General features: G+C 45.9%; 2 protein-coding genes across 5 annotated transcripts in view; one reads left to right on the top strand and one right to left on the bottom strand.

Annotated features, from left to right (window-relative positions):
- Nucleotides 1-8457, bottom strand: part of LOC119175260 (cytospin-A) — a 48254-nt gene extending 39797 nt beyond the window's left edge. For both annotated transcript variants that reach the window (XM_037426380.2, XM_037426381.2), the window contains exon 1: nt 8271-8457. The gene's annotated coding sequence lies outside the window, so the exon portion shown is untranslated. The remainder of the gene's footprint in view (nt 1-8270) is intronic.
- Nucleotides 1-17423, top strand: part of LOC142803719 (carbonic anhydrase 1-like) — a 121939-nt gene that overhangs the window by 65661 nt on the left and 38855 nt on the right. The window lies entirely within an intron of this gene.

Below are 17423 nucleotides of genomic sequence, written 5' to 3'. Positions count from 1 at the left end.
GGACACTAAACAGATACTAATGATTTTTCTTTTAGGAAGTTATTTTTTCACAACTACTAAATCACCATGCTTGCCACGGGAAGACAGTGAGCGAAAAATTGTGCAAAAAAAATTGCGAATGCTGATGCCACCTTTAAATTCGTGCACCATACGTCGTGACGGCGCCTCCTAGGTCCTCTGTAGTTTCTAATCGGTAAAATCGGAGCACAATATGCTCTAATAGTGACATAGACATGGCATACCAAGTTTCTAAGTATTTCATTGAATCAAGGTCGCCGAACAGTCCAATTTTCAGTGTGTGTCATCACGCGTGAGTATTTTGGGCGCGAAATTAAAAAAAAATGTATGATAATGTTTCAGTCAATCTATGATTGAGGAAATTAACGAAATTGGAGTTTTCAGAGCAGAATTTGCCAATATTAACCGATTCATTGTTTTGCTTCGGTGTCCTTATCAGTACCGAGAAATCTCAATGTGTTCAAGTTGGGAAACAGCTGAAGAAACAGCGTTGCCAAACTGCGTAGCGTTCATATGCATGTTGAACTAATGACAACAGCAACAAAATAAGGACGCTTTTGTATACTTTTGCTCAGGTTGTTTACCACTCTTGTGCGCGTTGTCTTATATATGCTAAGGGGAATTTATTACTTGTGAATGCTTATTTATTGAAAAATAACTTCATGTAACGCCCATAGCTTAATTTTTATGCCGCAATGAATGAACTATAGATATTTCAATAAACTAAGAACAAAATTAATTATGACGTCTCTGATAGTTTTCAAGCTTGAACGTCAATTTGTTGCCTCTGTTTTTCAAATACTTTACCAAGGACGATAAACAAAAAATGAAAACTTTGTTTTAAGCTTCATTGTGCAGAGTTGGACGCGGGAACTGCAGGACTAAACGCTATTGCACAGTCGAAATAAAACGGCTGACCTAATAAAATAAAATAAAAAAATTATGTGGTTCTGTCTCAATAAAAATAACATAGCGAAACCTGCTATAAAACGTGCTGCCGTATTCTTCTGACAAGCTCTGACAACTTGATTGATTTGAGGGGTTTAACGTCCCCAAACTACCATATGATTGTGAGAGACGCCGTAGTGGAGGGCTCCGGAAATTTTCACTACCTGGGGTTCTTTAACGTGCACCCAAATCTGAGCACACGAGCCTACAGCATTATCGCCTCCACTGGAAATGCAGCCGCCGCAGCCGGGATTCGATCCCACGACCTGCGGGTCAGCAGCCGAGTACCTTAGCCACTAGACCACCGCGACGGGGCAAGTTCTGACAACTTACACATTTTTATGGTGTAACTTTTTTTGGCGCTACGAAACCCACAGGCCACATGAGAAGTAGATGTGACAGAGCGCCTGCTTTGTCACTCAGTCTCATTGTCCTTTCTTGTTGTTTGTGTGTTTTTTTAGCCTCTAAATCGGGGGTCTCAAACACTCGGCCCTCATACGACTGTCTTTGCCTCATTTTTTGTTTAATGTTCTTATTAAGTACGTTGGTAAGCTACACAAACCTGACTGGTTGAAGGCATTCTTCCGTGTGACATCCTACGTGTTCGACTTGTTTGAAATGTAAACGTAAACAAAAACTGTATTTCATAATCGGCGTACAGATTTCAGTCATTTTCGAGATTTTTATCGACATTTTGAAATCCAGGCACCGAATGTTCTTCTGAAATGACCTGTATATGCGATATATAGGATAGTTATCTTTCAAATGGCCGTATTTTCAGGCAAACTGTGCAAACTCCCCCCCCCTCCCCCACTCCCTCTTCCTCCTTCTCGTGTCTTCACCACTGCCTCGGTCCTTACAAGACTAAATTGCGTGACTGCGGCCTGCTGGCTTAACTGAGTTTGAGACACCGGTACTAAAGCATGAACATATACCGATTCGCCGAAAAAGTTCTCGGAAAAACTTATTCAGCTAAGGCAATGCTGTTGGCTTTGTCGATGTTGAACAGATTTAGAATAAATAGTGTTTTTCAATGGGCGTCGAGCATGGAGTCATGTTCAACGGGTATCAGGCTGGAAGGTGGATAGGAAAGAAAGATGCAACAGTTTTGTATTGCAGCGTTAGTTGCGGATTCATTCTTCAGAAATTTGGGCAGAAGACAAACGGAGAGGTTTTGTAATGGATTACGTCAGACGATGGAGAAATGACAGCGTGTATAGTCTCTGTGGCAGAGTTGCGTCAGTAAGAAGCTCATGATGAAGAATAATGTCTCCCATTCCGAGTTGGCGAAGAGTGTTATCTTCCAGGTGCAGTTCGGGACGTAAAGAGAGCTACTGAAGCTCAATTCTGCGTTGCAAGTACATGTCTTCTACAAGCCGCGTTGCTCTTTATGCATTCTCATCTTTTCTTCGATCATCGGGGATCAGGATTTTATTATTTGAAGAGTTTTCACCTCTGTTTACTATTCAAACACCTCTTTCGTGGACACCGAGTAGCGTACTGGTTTGGGCGAGTTTGCTGCAATTTAAAACTGCACACCTTTCACGCACATGAAGGTTGACGAAAAAAAGACTCTTCTCAAGTTTTAAGCTGTCAAGACTTGATAACAATTGTTCTTTATGAAGTTCGCTCCAGGTCAATGTTATTAATAGACGTAATTATAAAGCAAGATAGAGGGAGATTCTCTTTCTGGTTAATATAATTTAAAGAATGGTGCCGTGCACATAACGTTAGTCTATAATTTATGGAACAATGCGGAATGTAGCCATGACAGTCAGCCAGCAAGTATTTGCAACTATTGCTTCTTACTAACGAGTTATGAAAGAGTGATAGAGCTGCAAGCCACTAAATAATAAGTAAGATAAATAAGATTGTGTGCGTGTTCTCTTTATGTCAGTAATGGGATGATTCGTAACACCAGAGTAAAGCTTTTTTTTTTCTTTTGGATTTTTTACTCTCCTCCGAAAAGCGCCGGTAACAGCTGTTCAACGACCCACTTGCATTTATTTCTTATTTCTTTTTGCTATTGCGTTTAGTCTTTTAGATTGTAAGAATTCATTACGTTTGCTTGAAGTCTGGGATGGTAGAGTTTACTCCTTTAGATGACTTGGACTGAAGCACATGTCAACATGACGAGTAAGCTACTAGAATGTCTTATTTGCTTCGGTTTCCGGATCGCGTGCTCATGTGTCTGATCGTGTTCGGTTCCAAGAAGTGCTTGAAAGCTAAGCAGAGCGACTGTCATTGTTGACGTCCTTCGTTTAAAAGTTGCGAGAGTTAGCGGACGAAGACGCCTTATTCGTTACAGTATTTCCGCTGCGAACCCTGTCATGACGTAAAATAATAACCAATGTTCTGTAAACGTGTAGTTAAGCTGGTTAAGCACTCGCGCGGTCTACGTCGTGACTGCGTTGGACTTTCAGGGGAGGCTTTCTACGCAGCGAGGACAGCAAAATAGTGTTCGACGAGCGGCAGTGCGATAAACCTTTGCTGATCGGGCATCCAAGCTTTCGCCGGTTATAACTGTTCTGACTGTTTTAACTATTTGTGCGCTGACGTGACTGCGCACGTAAATAATAGATAACGAGAGGGGAGGCGGCCCTTTCTTCTTTCGCAGATGTTAAAGCGCCGTCGCTTCGCAGGCCCCGCGACTTTTATTTTCGGTGGCTTCGCGCCAGTTGGCGCGTCTCTTGTGCGATTGCTTGCCGTGTCGCAATGAGGCAGTTTTCGGAGATGAAAGTGCATTCGTAAAGCACCCTAGTCAAACTCGTCTCACATTGTTAAAAATAAAGACTGCCTGTTTTTTTTTTATTGAATCTCGCCGCATGTCACCATCCCGCCACCTGCTCTTCGAGTGACATGACGAAAAAAACGAGATAATACTGTTGAAAAAGCAATATCCTCAAATCCACCGCGCAGTGTGTAGCTGGGGTGTGATGGTAATGCTACGCCGAGCTTTAAATTATGATGGTGGTGGCTAAAAGATATCAATTAGGGGAACTTTTTAAAAACACACGCTAGCCAGTGCATAAGTGCAGGAGAAAAAGTACTGAACCAGTGTTGTGGAGCTGTTCAGTCATCAATAACGAATGTCCATCGCAGATTAGCAGTATCTTCTGATTTATTGGGGATTTTATCTTCACCTGCCGCCGTGTTCTTTTTTCGTTTAAATATGGCTCCTCTAATTTCTGATGTTCGGACGTGTCATTTACCTTCGTCGTCTATTCACGTCAGGTAGTACCAGATTTGGTAGATGGGAAGCTTGCGAAACAGCCGCGAGCGCGCTATGAGCGTGGTATGTAGTCATGTTCTTACATGGACGCATCTCATGATTGTCTTGTTTGCACCAGTGATATACCTTTGTCAACTATTCACGTCACGTAACACCACATTTGGTTTATGGGAAGCTAGCAAAATGGCCACGAGCGTATCATGAGCGTGGCATCTATTCATGTTCTTACATGGACGAATGTCATGATTGTCTTGTTTGCGCCAGTGATAAACCTCCGTCATCCATTCACGTCACGCAATGCCAAATTTGGTATATGTAAATCTAGCGAAACGACCACGAGCGCATCATGAGCGTGGCGTGTAGCCACGACTTGCATGACACGCATGTCATGATTTACATGTGAGGGCTTGTCACTTGTGCTTGCCATGTAGAGATGTCATACCATAACAGTTCTGCAATATGCGATGTGAACGACACCACCGTAGGAGCAGCAAGACCATGACACGTAAATCATGACAATCATGACATACATACCATGATTTTCATGTTATGTTATGAGTAGTCACTTATGCTCGTCATACAGTCATGCTATGCCATACCAGTTTTGTTATAGATCCCATTATCCAAACGGCCAGGAGAGCTAAAATCGTATAAGCAGCGAGATGGATGGATAGATGAATGGATAGATAGATAGATAGATAGATAGATAGATACGCACGCTCAAAGTCGCCGAAGTTCCCTAAGAAACGCTGCATATTTATTAATTTAAAAGTCCTGTGGATTTGATTTAATGCCGTGCTTCTTTCACATGCGATGCTATCGGCAGCCACATCAACTGCTCCTAAGAGCGGCGGGTTTCGTCACCGAGCCGCACATTTCAGTTGGCAGTGCCAGAACGTTGCAATTTGTTGCAATGTGTGATCTACCGCAGACGTCATCCCATTTTTCTTTCACTCGGCCTCATAAGAAACGGTAAAAAGTTAGGCAAATCAGTGGGTTCAGGCTTCATGTAGCCCCGCCGCGGTGGTTTAGTGGCTAAGATACTCGGCTGCTGACCCGCAGGTTGCGGGATCGAACCCCGGCTGCGGCGGCTGCATTTCCGATGGAGGCGGGAATGTTGTAGGCCCGTGTGCTCAGATTTAGGTGCACGTTAAAGAACCCCAGGTGGTCGAAATTTCCGCAGCCCTCCACTACGGCGTCTCTCATAATCATATGGTAGTTTTGGGACGTTAAACCCAACATATCAATCAATTAGGCTTCATGTAGAGCGAATTAATCGGTAGGCTAAATTTCCAACCGCTGGTTTGATACAGTGTGCGCGGTATTTTTTGTTGCACTGTGATGCTTTGGTCGCAATTCTTAAGCCCCTTTTTTTTTTCATTCCAATTATGATGCGATTACATTAAAGTAATTACGTTGCTTATTTGTTAAGGGGTTCACCGCAATCTCACGATGCGATTTCCAGCTGTCTTGAGAGAGAGAGAGAGACTTCATTAGAAAAACAGATATTTTCGCTGGCGTCTATATACCGCTGGTATGCTAGTCTGCATATAGATAGGGAATGGGATTGAAATATTCGAGAAGAGAGTGAAGAGAAAGATGATAAAAAGAACTTTTATAGAAAATGTGCAAGTGAGACTAATAAAAGTATTTACAAATAGGCAGCTGTCTTGAAACTTACAGCTGTGATCGTCCAGCTAGTGAAAACGAGATGCAAAGCAATATAAGTAGGGGATGAAACAGGATTATCCCGAGATTGACCCGTTGCTGTTACTACTACTACTACTACTACTACTACTACTACTACTACTACTACTACTACTACTACTACTACTACTACTACTACTACTACTACTACTACTACTACTTCTGTTACTGCTAATACTGATACTACCACCAACACTACTACTACTACTACTATTGCTACTTCTGTTAGTACTACTACTGATACTACTACTACTACTGCTACTTCTGTTACTGCTACTGCTAGTAGTAGTAGTAGTAGTAGTAGTAGTAGTAGTAGTAGTAGTACTTCTGCTTGTGCTTTCCTGCGAACAATGGAAATGTCTCTCGTAGTTATTGATGTGTAAGGTATTTCATCGTGCTTGTTGCCTCATTGCTATGTGCGACGAGAGGGGCAGACAGTAAGAAAAAAAAAATTCTAACATACTATTGAAACGGCAAGTGTTAGGCTTGCCCCAACATCGTGAAGGGGCCAAACACATACATGAATACGGAGCAGTGGGAGACCGCGCTGCTAAGCTCAAGCATCGAGGACCAACTACAGGTCATCAGGCAAGCCGAAGATGCCGCTAGGGCCCAAGGACTCCTAGCTGCCATCTAAGGGAGGGGAGTCAACTCCTCTAACACTTGCCGTTTCAATAAAAGTTGTTTCTAACATACTATTACGAAAGGTGAGGTCGGCAGTGCCGTTCTCTGCAACCGAGTCACTTAAGGATCAGCAGCCGTTCAAACATTTTAAGGTTAGTTCTACGCCGTTCGCAAGTTTAACGACGCGTAACTAAAGTAGCCCGGGCCTGTCATCCACGCTCGGCGAGTGCTTACGTTTCCGAATGGGTATTCCTCGCGCCAATCTACTATGACGCGAGCAGAGCCACCAAGCGAAGCGTTTCTGGCGCGCTCCCCCCTCGACCCATTTAGGTTTTCTTGCTCGTATTCGCGAGCGGGCTTCCAGAAGCCCCCCAGTCAGTGAGCCCGCATAGTTTCAGGCGTTGATGTCTGCGAAAACAAACAAGGCGGATTTTCTACTGCTAAGGTTGCGCAGACGGCGCTGAGCTTGGAGTCCAGGTGTTTTTCATGCCGCAGTAGGTAGCTGGTTATCACTGCGCCGATGGCGCTCTAAATCATGGTATGATGTAATAAATCTGCATCGCAGTGCGTACACGTTAATAGACACGATAAATGTCTGTTGCGGCAGTTTAGCTGTGTGCTCCCGTACGTCAACGTAGTCCACACGTTGTTTTATCGTGATTTAGGTTGAAGCGTACCTAAAGGGTCGACTTCGAATTGTTGATGTTGAGATTAGACTGCACGTAACGGACAATAACACAAGAGGAAAAAAAAGTGAATCATTGTATAATTACAACAATTGGTGTGTCTCATCTATTTGTTCGTGTGTCTTTTTCTTATCCGGAACGGGATAAAATTGACAGACGATGGCGTTCGCGTTGCGAACGCCGTAGGAAATCTTCGCTTCGGATCCTGTCTTCAGGTGCGTTGTACCTTCTGACAGCGTGCTATGACCGTATGTATACCCCTGAAACGTTAAAGTAATTACGTTCACAGAACATCTCAGCTACAATAAGTTCACGAGTAAGGTCGGCATAAGTGCAGTCATGACTGCGCTGCATATAGCCTCGGCAGTGAAGGCAGTCGATTGCAGTGAAGGGACTGACGCAGGAAGTCCATTGCCTCCAATGAAGGTGGAGTTGTTTGTACATATGACATGCTTCGACCAAATTGTAGCAGAGTATCGCTTTCAGTACTAGGCCATTTAATAAATTTCGCCCGTAGTCACGGAAAAATATCGTACGAATGTTGAGATATCGCGCATAAGTGACGACCCACCTAGTCGCCAACAGCCATCAACCTGTGGTGGGCAACATCAGATTATGTTTAGAATGACAACACAGTGTTCTAAAGTGTTGTGATAAGACTTGCCGTTTGCGAACACTTTCTCTCGCATGCAATATTAGCGAATTAATCCCTCTTCATCAGATCTCCTGAAGGTTAGGTCACCGTAGACGCTGAAACGAGATGTGGACTGGTGTTCTCCGGCATTAGTTTTTTTAGTCTTCAGTTCTGCTTTACCAGCACGCTCACATCGGTTGTCTAGTAGCTTGGTCTGCAGTTCAGGTGCATCTCGATATCCAGTAGCCGACGGGTAAGCATCCAAGTTGTCTCGCGGTTCTCTCGGAGCGCGCCGTTCGCGCAATTGTTCACCGTCCGCTGCAAACCGCTTCAAAACTTCAGCCGGGTCAACAAAGTCCAGCAGGACGTTGAAAACGCAGACGCACCTGCGTCGCGGTTCTATCGAAGGACGTGAACTCACCTTGCTGGCTCGTAGCTGGCCGGTGGTTAACGCGATGCCTACGGGCAAGGTGTCTGTTCGCAAGCGTCCCACGGTAGGGTGTGCTGCGCCTCACAAGAAGGATCGGAGTTGCGAGATCGCCCCTAGTGGCCGGGTGTGGAGAGAGGACGGGTGCCCCCCTTCACTTCTCCATATAATGGGAACGTGACGTCTGCCCCGAGGAAGCCCAACGCCAGCCACCGCCACTGGGCCCGGGGAGTCCCACCCGAAAATAGAGGCGGCCGGCTGCGCGCTCGCGGGCGGTAAAAAGAGAAGCCGCGCAGCGCCGCCTCTCCTTTTCCTCGCTTGACTGTTGCCTCTAGTTTTTGTGAGGCCGCGGGTGCATCACTCGGCTGCCTGCCGCTTTTGTTCTTTTGCACGATTATTTGTTTTCGTGGCACAGCCCGTTCTGTAGTAGTGCTCCGTTGCAGTCACCCTCCTCCCCCCTAAGGTGTAACCACCTTTCTCACCACTGCCTGGCCGTGTGTCCTTTGCACGCCAGCAGCTAGGGCCCCGATGCTGGTGAGAGCAACTTCTCAGCCCAGTTTTCGTGAGAAAAAAATTTTCAACACGTACGTGCAGTGGGAATGCCCTGCAAGGTGTACGAAAAGGCACTGCCCTCGCATTTCGCCTACGGGTCCTCAGAACTGAGGTCCCCGACCGTGCGCTTCGTTCTGCTCGATGACGCGATGGATGTATCCGAACGTGGAGTCGACGGGACTTGGAATCCCGGGCTTATTTTGGTTTCTCTGCCCGTCAAGTGTTCATTCGTGAGCTCACTCTAGTGAAGAATTCGCTGACTTAGCGCAGATCGAGTGCATCGGAAACTGAATATGTTTAATATTGAGTTGAATGAAACAGTAAGCAAAACACATGCCTGATAACATGCCTACACGTCCATGAAGTGATTTCGCACGCACGTACGCACCCGTGCACACACACACACGCACACGCACACGCACGCACACACACACACGCACACACACACACACGCACACACGCACACACGCGCACACACACATACACACACACACACACACACACACGCACACACACACACACACACACACACACACACACACACACACACACACACACACACACACACACACGTGTACACGCATGCACCCCACTTGTTAGATAAGGTAGCTATAGCGAACATATCCATCGATACATTGTTTGCCTTTTAGTATCGCCGCAAGAGTACTAGAAATTTCATTTTCGTTTTAATGATGTACTTAGCACATTCGGCCAACGACAAGCACGTCTGATGCAAATGGAAATATAGGGCATGGAGAACGCGTAAATCTAGTTTCAAACGTTCCCATTAGTATAATTGTGGTTTTCTTTTTATCAAAGGTGGATCTTGGTACTGATATTAACTGATAATAATAGTACTACGGGGTTTACGTCCCAAAACCGCGATATGATCATGAGAGAGGCCGTAGTGGAGGGCTTCGGAAATTTCGACCGTCTTGTGTTACCTAAAGTGTCATGACATCGCACAGTCTTCTGACATTTCGTCTCCATAGCAGAGCGACCGCCGCAACCGTCAGGTCAGCAGGTGAGCACCTTACCCACCACACCACCGCGGCGCACAGCAGTTCTCATTTTGAAGGAGCCATACTGTACATCGTTACATTTTCGCCCAGTGACTGGGACTTATAATTGTGCAAATAAAAAAATAACGCAATTGCTTCCACGCGAGCGTGGATACTTTTATCTGGCATTTGCGTTGGTTCGCTATACGTTTTGGCTAGTTTTGCTGATTTTTGGCCACGTTTTGCCTATTCGACCTGGCCGCGATTCTCATGGTGACCGTAATGATGGCAGTAATGATGGTCAGAGTTCGCCGGGGTGTTTTGGCGGTTATACGGTGCTGGGCTGCTGACCAGCACCGTAGGCTCGTGGGTTCGGTTTCGGTAAGGACATTTTGAGGGAGGCGAAATGCGAGAGGCCCATGTGTGCACTGTGCAAAACCAGTGCAGGTTATAGACCACTCACGTTATTGTACAGGGAGAGGCACACAAGACGATAGGCACTATATTGTTCAAAATTCCGCAGCCCTCTACTACGGTGTGTCCCATATTAATATTGTGATCGTTGCGCGTAAGACCGCGTATATATTGATATTGCCAATTTCTTAAGCATTTTGGCACATGTGGCACAGAATTACAGGTCCAGACAGAATCTGAGTAAATGGGCCACTAGTGGCAGTGGAGCGCTGGTCTTTTTGTTTACGCCGAGGCGCCAAGAAAAGATCTTATTCAACACGGTGGGCAGCCGTTCGTTCCGAAAACAAGCAGAAGCCCCGAGAGGAGAAAAAAAAAACAGTTATTCGCGTGAGTATATGCTGGCAGGAATATTTTGCTTTCTATATTCTCTCAAGAGTCGGATAGGCATGTTAACCATGATAAACTGGATCATAATCATGATTAAAGCACCGGTGTGTTTTTTTGCGAATTGTATATCAAGCACCGCTGCCGCTGTAGTAAAGAATAAGCAGACATGAATGCGTGCCATCGGAAATTGTGTGGCTTTTGTAAAATCCTTCCGGACATTGTGACGAGGGGCTTTCCCGGCGGGCTAAGAAGGCAAACAAAACGGATAGGTGTGTTTTCCTAGGCTGTGGAGGTATAGTGTCATATATTATATGGTCAACATAGTGCGACGTTTTCGGTTAATCACGTGTTACTTCATATTTCAGCGAGAGAACGGGAACTTTTCCCAACGAGTAATTTAACTGCGATTTTGGTGAGCTGGTGATCCCCCAGTTCTGTCCTTCGTCATGGCTTACGTGTGTTGTTGTATACCAAGTTAGGAGGGTGGGGGGAAAGAAAATTTCCGGAGGTATTGCTTCTTTGTTTGACAGACTTTTAATGAAAATCAGCAGACAATGGAGTGGAGGAATTTACAGGGAATGGTAATTGCACTGTTTAAGTGCATTGTAGCAATCGAGATACCGATGTGACGAAAATAATGTAGACGAAAAGACAACTTTACACTGGCAGGAACCAGTAGATAATGAGGAGAAAAAAATTCACAGGAAACGTTAATTGTACCGCAAGTGTGTTCTAGTAACTGGGACACTGACGTGAAGAAAATATACTGGACGAAAAGACAACTTGCGGCTCGCCGGATCGAACATTGCGACCTTCGGATTACAGGCTCGATGCTCATACCAACTCAGCTACAGCGTCGGTTGTCACCCCGTCCACTCAATCGGGTGTTGACGTGCATGCAAACTCCGGGTGTGCTCGCATCGTTCTGCCATGATGGCGAGTGTGGAACACTCCTTATTTTTTTTGCCACGTGGCGTCACGTATAGCACCCGAACTTGTTTTGATCGGTCAACTGACCATTAAACTCTTCGCATAATATATACCTACATGCCGTACCGGAAATGCTGAACGCGCATGGTGTTTAACACAGGTTGAAAGAGGCTATTGCCAGAGGGTGATACCAGATTGGCGTGTTCTGCGCTAAGCTGACTCGCAGGTATGCGTGAGAGGGCTTCGCAGCTAAGCGAAGCATGCGATATCAAACATGTCAAGAAGTACTGTGGTATATGTCCTCCCCCCCTCCCCCCTTAGTTGTGATAAGCAATACAATAGACAGTCGGGCCGATGTATTAACGTCACCATCTTCTACCTTCTGGCTGTGGTGGTAACCTTCCACTACATTGTAAGCTGTATGGTTGTACACCCATATTTGGAAACGTATCCCTTGGAGGTAATGCTCAGCCTGAAAGAGAATTGGCTGAGGCGTACCTTACTTGGGAACTTGGTCAGGAAGAATGAAGCGCACCTTCAGTATTTTTGAGCGGGAACGAGTTTGACCCCCGTATTCACAAACACTCCTCGACTCGATTTTCACCCTTTCACTTGATGCCCCGCCGCGGTGGTACTAAGGTTCGCGGTGGCTAAGGTACTCGGCTGCTGACCCGCAGGTCGCGGGTTCAAATCCCAGCTGCGGCGGCTGCATTTCCGATGGAGGCGGAAATGTCGTAGGCCCGTGTGCTCAGATTTGGGCGCACGTTAAAGAACACCAGGTGGTCGAAATTTCCGGAGTCCTCCACTACGGCGTCTCTCATAATCATATGGTGGTTTTGGGACGTTAAACCCCACAAATCAATCAACCCTTCACTTGACAGAGTTGGGTGCTGCGCCCCCACTCAGCTGAAAATAAAGTTGCGCCACTCAAGAGTCGGAGCAGATTATCGCTGATATGCAGTGACTTGCCGTGCCTAGAGATGGCGCTTCTATCGGTTTTCTTCGGTAAAGGTGAAGCTCGAGTGGAGGGACGTTCTAGAATACGGGGTAATTATTCTCTTGAACATTCGCGAATAGCATGGAAAAGATTGGCCCAGTGACATGGTGGGGTGATGTTGCACATGCGCTGTACGTACTTATGGAGAGGCGTTTTTTTTTTTTCCGGAAATAAACGTCAGTTGTTAGTAGCCACCTCTGAGTCACTGTCTTCGTTTCTTTCTCTCTGTTATTTTACTTTTTCTACGTTTTTCGTGCCTTTCTTCGAGTTCAAGTACGTACAGCGGTAAGCATTGTTAGGATGAACATGCGAGCGTGTGGCCAACGTCACGTATGACCGCCACGTAACAGCCATCGTTGGAAGCAATGCATATTCCCAGCATTTGTGCGGCGAAACACTCCACCGCACGCACGACGTCATGGATACGCTTGTTTGTCGTCTGCAAGCGGCATTTTTGTCTGCTAAGCTGATGCATCGTGCTTTTTAAGCTATTTTTTCGATGCAGTTCTCTAATAAATCTCTCAAAGGTACATTGTTTTGTACTATTTTTTGCATTTGTGCATTAATTTTAAACCAGATGGACCTTAAAATGCAGGATGCACCTACTTAGCCGACAAAAATGCTGTGCATCTACATTGTTTCCAACGATGTCTGTGACGTGGCGCTGACAGTGATGTTCGCCCTAACAGTGCTCACCGCTGTACCAGCTCGCTCAACGACCAACACTCCCCTGTAAATAAAGCAATAGTTTGTTCAGCGCCCTCCAAAAATCCTGTTGGCACAAATGCGAAGCGAGCTTCACTAACCAGGTGAGTCACCTCAGGTGATTTGAGTATCCAAAGGGCCACCGGAGCACGGCTGTGATACTTTATGTGTACGCCATTTCGTACTATCTGTAAACGATGGGCCGATAAGCTGCTGTTCACGTTAAATTCTTGGCATGAGTGCGATTGTCGGGCTTCTGCAAAAAAGTTGAATGAATGCGCTGCTTCTCCGCTCGCCCGCTCTCAGAGACGACGCGTCACCACTGTCAGTCATGACAGCGTGCAGTACGTGCATATTATGTTCTGCTAATGGCTACAGCGGTAGCTCTGCTCCGAGCAATACAACGCTGTGTTTTCCTGCAGGAGGCAATGTGTTTTGGCAGCTGGCCGGTGCGAACTTAATTTTTTACAATATAATCACGAAATGGAGGCTATCACCTTCACTTAAGTCAACCGACAAACTGACTCATCGAAAGATGTTCACCACGTAGAAACAGCGACGGAATACTAACCATTAATGTACAAGGGTGGCCAAAAGCCCCAGGCCTTGATGTCATAGAACTGCGCGTGATAGAAGCCTGGGAACTTTTGACCAACCCTGTACTTCATATGTTGGAAGATTACACGGTGGTGGTCGTTGCTCTTAACCCATTAATTTTGCTGGTCATAGCGTGCCAAGCCTTACGCAGTCACGGCTAAGAAAACCTCGAAGATTCAGCGGTGACCGTCCGTGAACTATAGACCTGACACGCTATGGGCTGCAGCACGTCTATACGCACGTTTTCGACGCGCTGTCGCCCCCATTGACATGGTTTCGAAGCGTGTTTTTCTTTTTTTTGTTCCTTTTTCCTCAGCTGGGTCAGACAGTTGTCGCGGCTGACTTGGCAGGCTTCTTCGAGCTATACAAAGCCCAGCACCGCACCCCGATTTTCGAGTTGAGCGTGCAATCTTTAAAAAAAAATTGAACGCGAGGCTGAATGTGAGAGAGAAGGTTCATTGACTGGGAGTGATGCATGACTTTGTTGACCGGGGCGTGTCTATGCAATACTGTGTCGATGCTTACCTAATACTTTGGTTACAGGTCGAGTGCCTGGTCTTTAACAAATAGTTGGCAACGATGCAGCTGAAGTGGTTCGACGGGCACTGAAAGCTTCGGTAGGGCTGGGGAAAGCGATTCGTTTGCTAGGACGAAATGTCGAGAGATTTCACACGCGTGATTGTAAACGTTCATAATCCTCAGATTTCCTTTAGCTTTGTGGAGTGCACAGGCGTTTGTTACGGGGTTCACCGATTTCAAATATTGCATGCTCGTTATTTGCAGGTCAGACCTCTTACAGTCTCCCCTGGTAGTGTGGAAATATGAATGATTTGATATGACAAAGATACGTATTTTTATACTGTCAACATACGGTGGTCGTGCATTTGCCTATTTAGGCGAAGCTGTGCTCGTGTTACGGGTGAGCGAAGTCAAGGGTTAGGTTTTGTCTTTTTCGGTACGACTTGCATCAAGAATGAAGAATTGATCTCGGGAGGTTATAAACGAACACCACACATCGCTAAAGTTCGAACAAGGGGTGCATATCTGAGTACAAGCATGTGTGCTATAATTACTGTGGTTACTGGTAAAATAGCTTGTGCGTGGCTGGGATTGTAAGCGATTGGGTAGAACCCAATCTTTTCGGGCATGTCGCGTTCCGCAGGACAAAATATGGTTATTATCCTTCATTTATTTCTATTAGCAACATATTAACAGCAGTAATTATAATCATTACCAATCTCAGTAAGTAACATACTAGGAAAGGGCGTTTGAATAACACTGAAAGCATAAGATGGTGGACAAAATGTACATGAAAAAACTGCTAAGCAAGGCACCCGCTTCCCTGACGGACACAACTTGTCTAAACGATGGTTACAGCCCCTTCCCCTACTTGACTATTTCTTATCGCTTCATCTTTCCATCCTCCTTTCTGTCTCGTGTAGATTTCTACCTGCCTTGTTACTCAAGATGCCTAAATCACTCTTTACTCAAGAGAAATAAATAACCGTGCACAATGGAGCACTTTGCTGAGCCCTGTCTATTTGGCTGCGTTTCCTCAGCGTGAAATGTCTTGTTCTGTGTGAGTGCTCTCGTGAGCGCCCCAGCTGTTCTAATCCGTCGGCTGTCGAGGCCAGCGACGGGGGTCGTGGTTTCACAACGGCCAGGAACTCGGCGTTTCGGGGTCGTTCGAGATCTTCCGCGGTGATGACACGACAGGAGCGAGATGAACCGGAAGGTTAGAGTGGAGGATGGGGTAGCTGGTGCAGATGTTGGGGCAAAGATCCTACCGACTCCCCCCGCTCAAAATACTACGTGCACTAAACACAGATTGCCCTTGGAGACCCCGACGAACATTTCCGCTGTCTCGTTCTGGCAATGCGAGAAAAAGGGCAGAGGCCGCAAATTATAGCTAAGTCGAGCTGCTTACAAAGCAAAGATGGTTAAGCAGTGCGCTAACTCGAGTTGCCTTGACGAAAAAAAAACGATTACACAACGCATGGTGTAATCACAATATCGTGTACATTTTATTAGCATATCCGTTTAATTAATCTGGGTGTATAAGACTAGCGTTGGTGGAAATTTGGTGGGTATGCGCTACAGCAAGCGAGTATGCGCCAAACAGCTCCTATCACACCATTGTCAAGCATAGAATGGCTTAGCAAGCGCGTGAGAAAGGAAAGCGAGGAGGAAGGAGAGAAAGGAGGAAAACATGGCATAGTTTTGTAGAGTGTACTCTATGCGCCACCAACAGTGGGCATGTGTCAAGCAGCTCCTGCCATATCTTTGCCATGCATGGTGTCGTATAGCAAAGTGCTGGGAAAGGGGAATGAAGGAGAGTAGGAAGGACAGGAGGAGGGGACAGGGCAAAACAGAGCATAGCCTTGTATATTGTAGTTTAGCAATTGTATATGAGAAAATGAAGTGAGGGTGAGATGTACAGGCTTAAGAGTGAGGAGGAGGCCAGAAGGCACACCGTAGCATCGTACAGAAAAGCATTGTAAGGGGTGGTGAAGAGACGTGAAGATGAAGAGAAGGGAAAGACAGAGAGAATAAATAAATAAATAAATAAATAAATAAATAAAATAAATAAATAAATAAATAAATAAATCAACCTTTCTTCGCCAGATGGAGGCACTTCCTCGCCCGCTCCGCGGCTCTCACTCAGAATTCGTGGCACCAGATCACACGCCAGCGCTCGTACACAGTGATGAAAAAACAAAAAAGGGGGAGAAAAGACGAAAAAGAAAAAGAAAGAAAAGAAAGAAAGTAAAAAAGAGGAAGAACCACTGTCAACACTGAGAACGAAACCAACTGTCCGTGTACGTCCACATACGGTTCATATCACGTGCTGTTCAGTTCTCGACGTGTGTCGGGCCACCCAAGATTGCCGCCGCGGTGCCGGGAGGGTCCGTGACGGCGTGCGTAAAGAAAGGGTTTCCCCGTAATGGGTCGGTCGGCGTGCGGCGTGCGTAAAGGAAGGGTTTCCCGTTAATGGGTCGGTCGGCTATTTATCTTTAATCTTCGTCCGTTTCCCTTCAAGTGGTAGGCGAACGTAAACACTTTGTATGTGCATGCGGAAAAAAAGAAAAAAAGAGGAAAAAAAGAAAAACAAAAAACAAGAAAGGACAGTGTACACGTACGAGTCAGTCAGAAAAAAGCATGTTCTCCAGCTATCAATCTTTGTCCCCAATTTCCTCCTGGCTTACTTCTCGGAGGCAGTTGAGTTTTCCGGGGTCCTCGTTGATGCCGGCTACTAATTTCCGAAATTTGAAAATAAAATATGCCTCACACTGTTCGCGCTCGCGTCTGTTTGAGAAACCGGACTGCAAAAGAGTTACGCTGATAATTTCAAAACTGTGGTTTGGCAGGCGCAGATGTCTAGATAAAAGTAGCTTCGGCAGTGAAGTGGCGTGGTACCGGTGATTATTGAACCGCAGCCGAAATGGCGTGTCTGTTTGGCCGATATATTCTTGTCCGCAGATGTTGCAATGTAGCATGTATATTACGTTACTGGAGTCACAATTAAGGCTTTCAGTTATGCAGAATTTGAAGTCCGAGAAGTTC

This window comes from Rhipicephalus microplus, chromosome 3, assembly GCF_043290135.1.
Source record: "Rhipicephalus microplus isolate Deutch F79 chromosome 3, USDA_Rmic, whole genome shotgun sequence".
Lineage (NCBI taxonomy): Eukaryota > Metazoa > Arthropoda > Arachnida > Ixodida > Ixodidae > Rhipicephalus > Rhipicephalus microplus.
The sequence above is the reverse complement of the archived record's forward strand: the minus strand, read 5'-3'. Positions and strand labels throughout refer to the sequence as shown.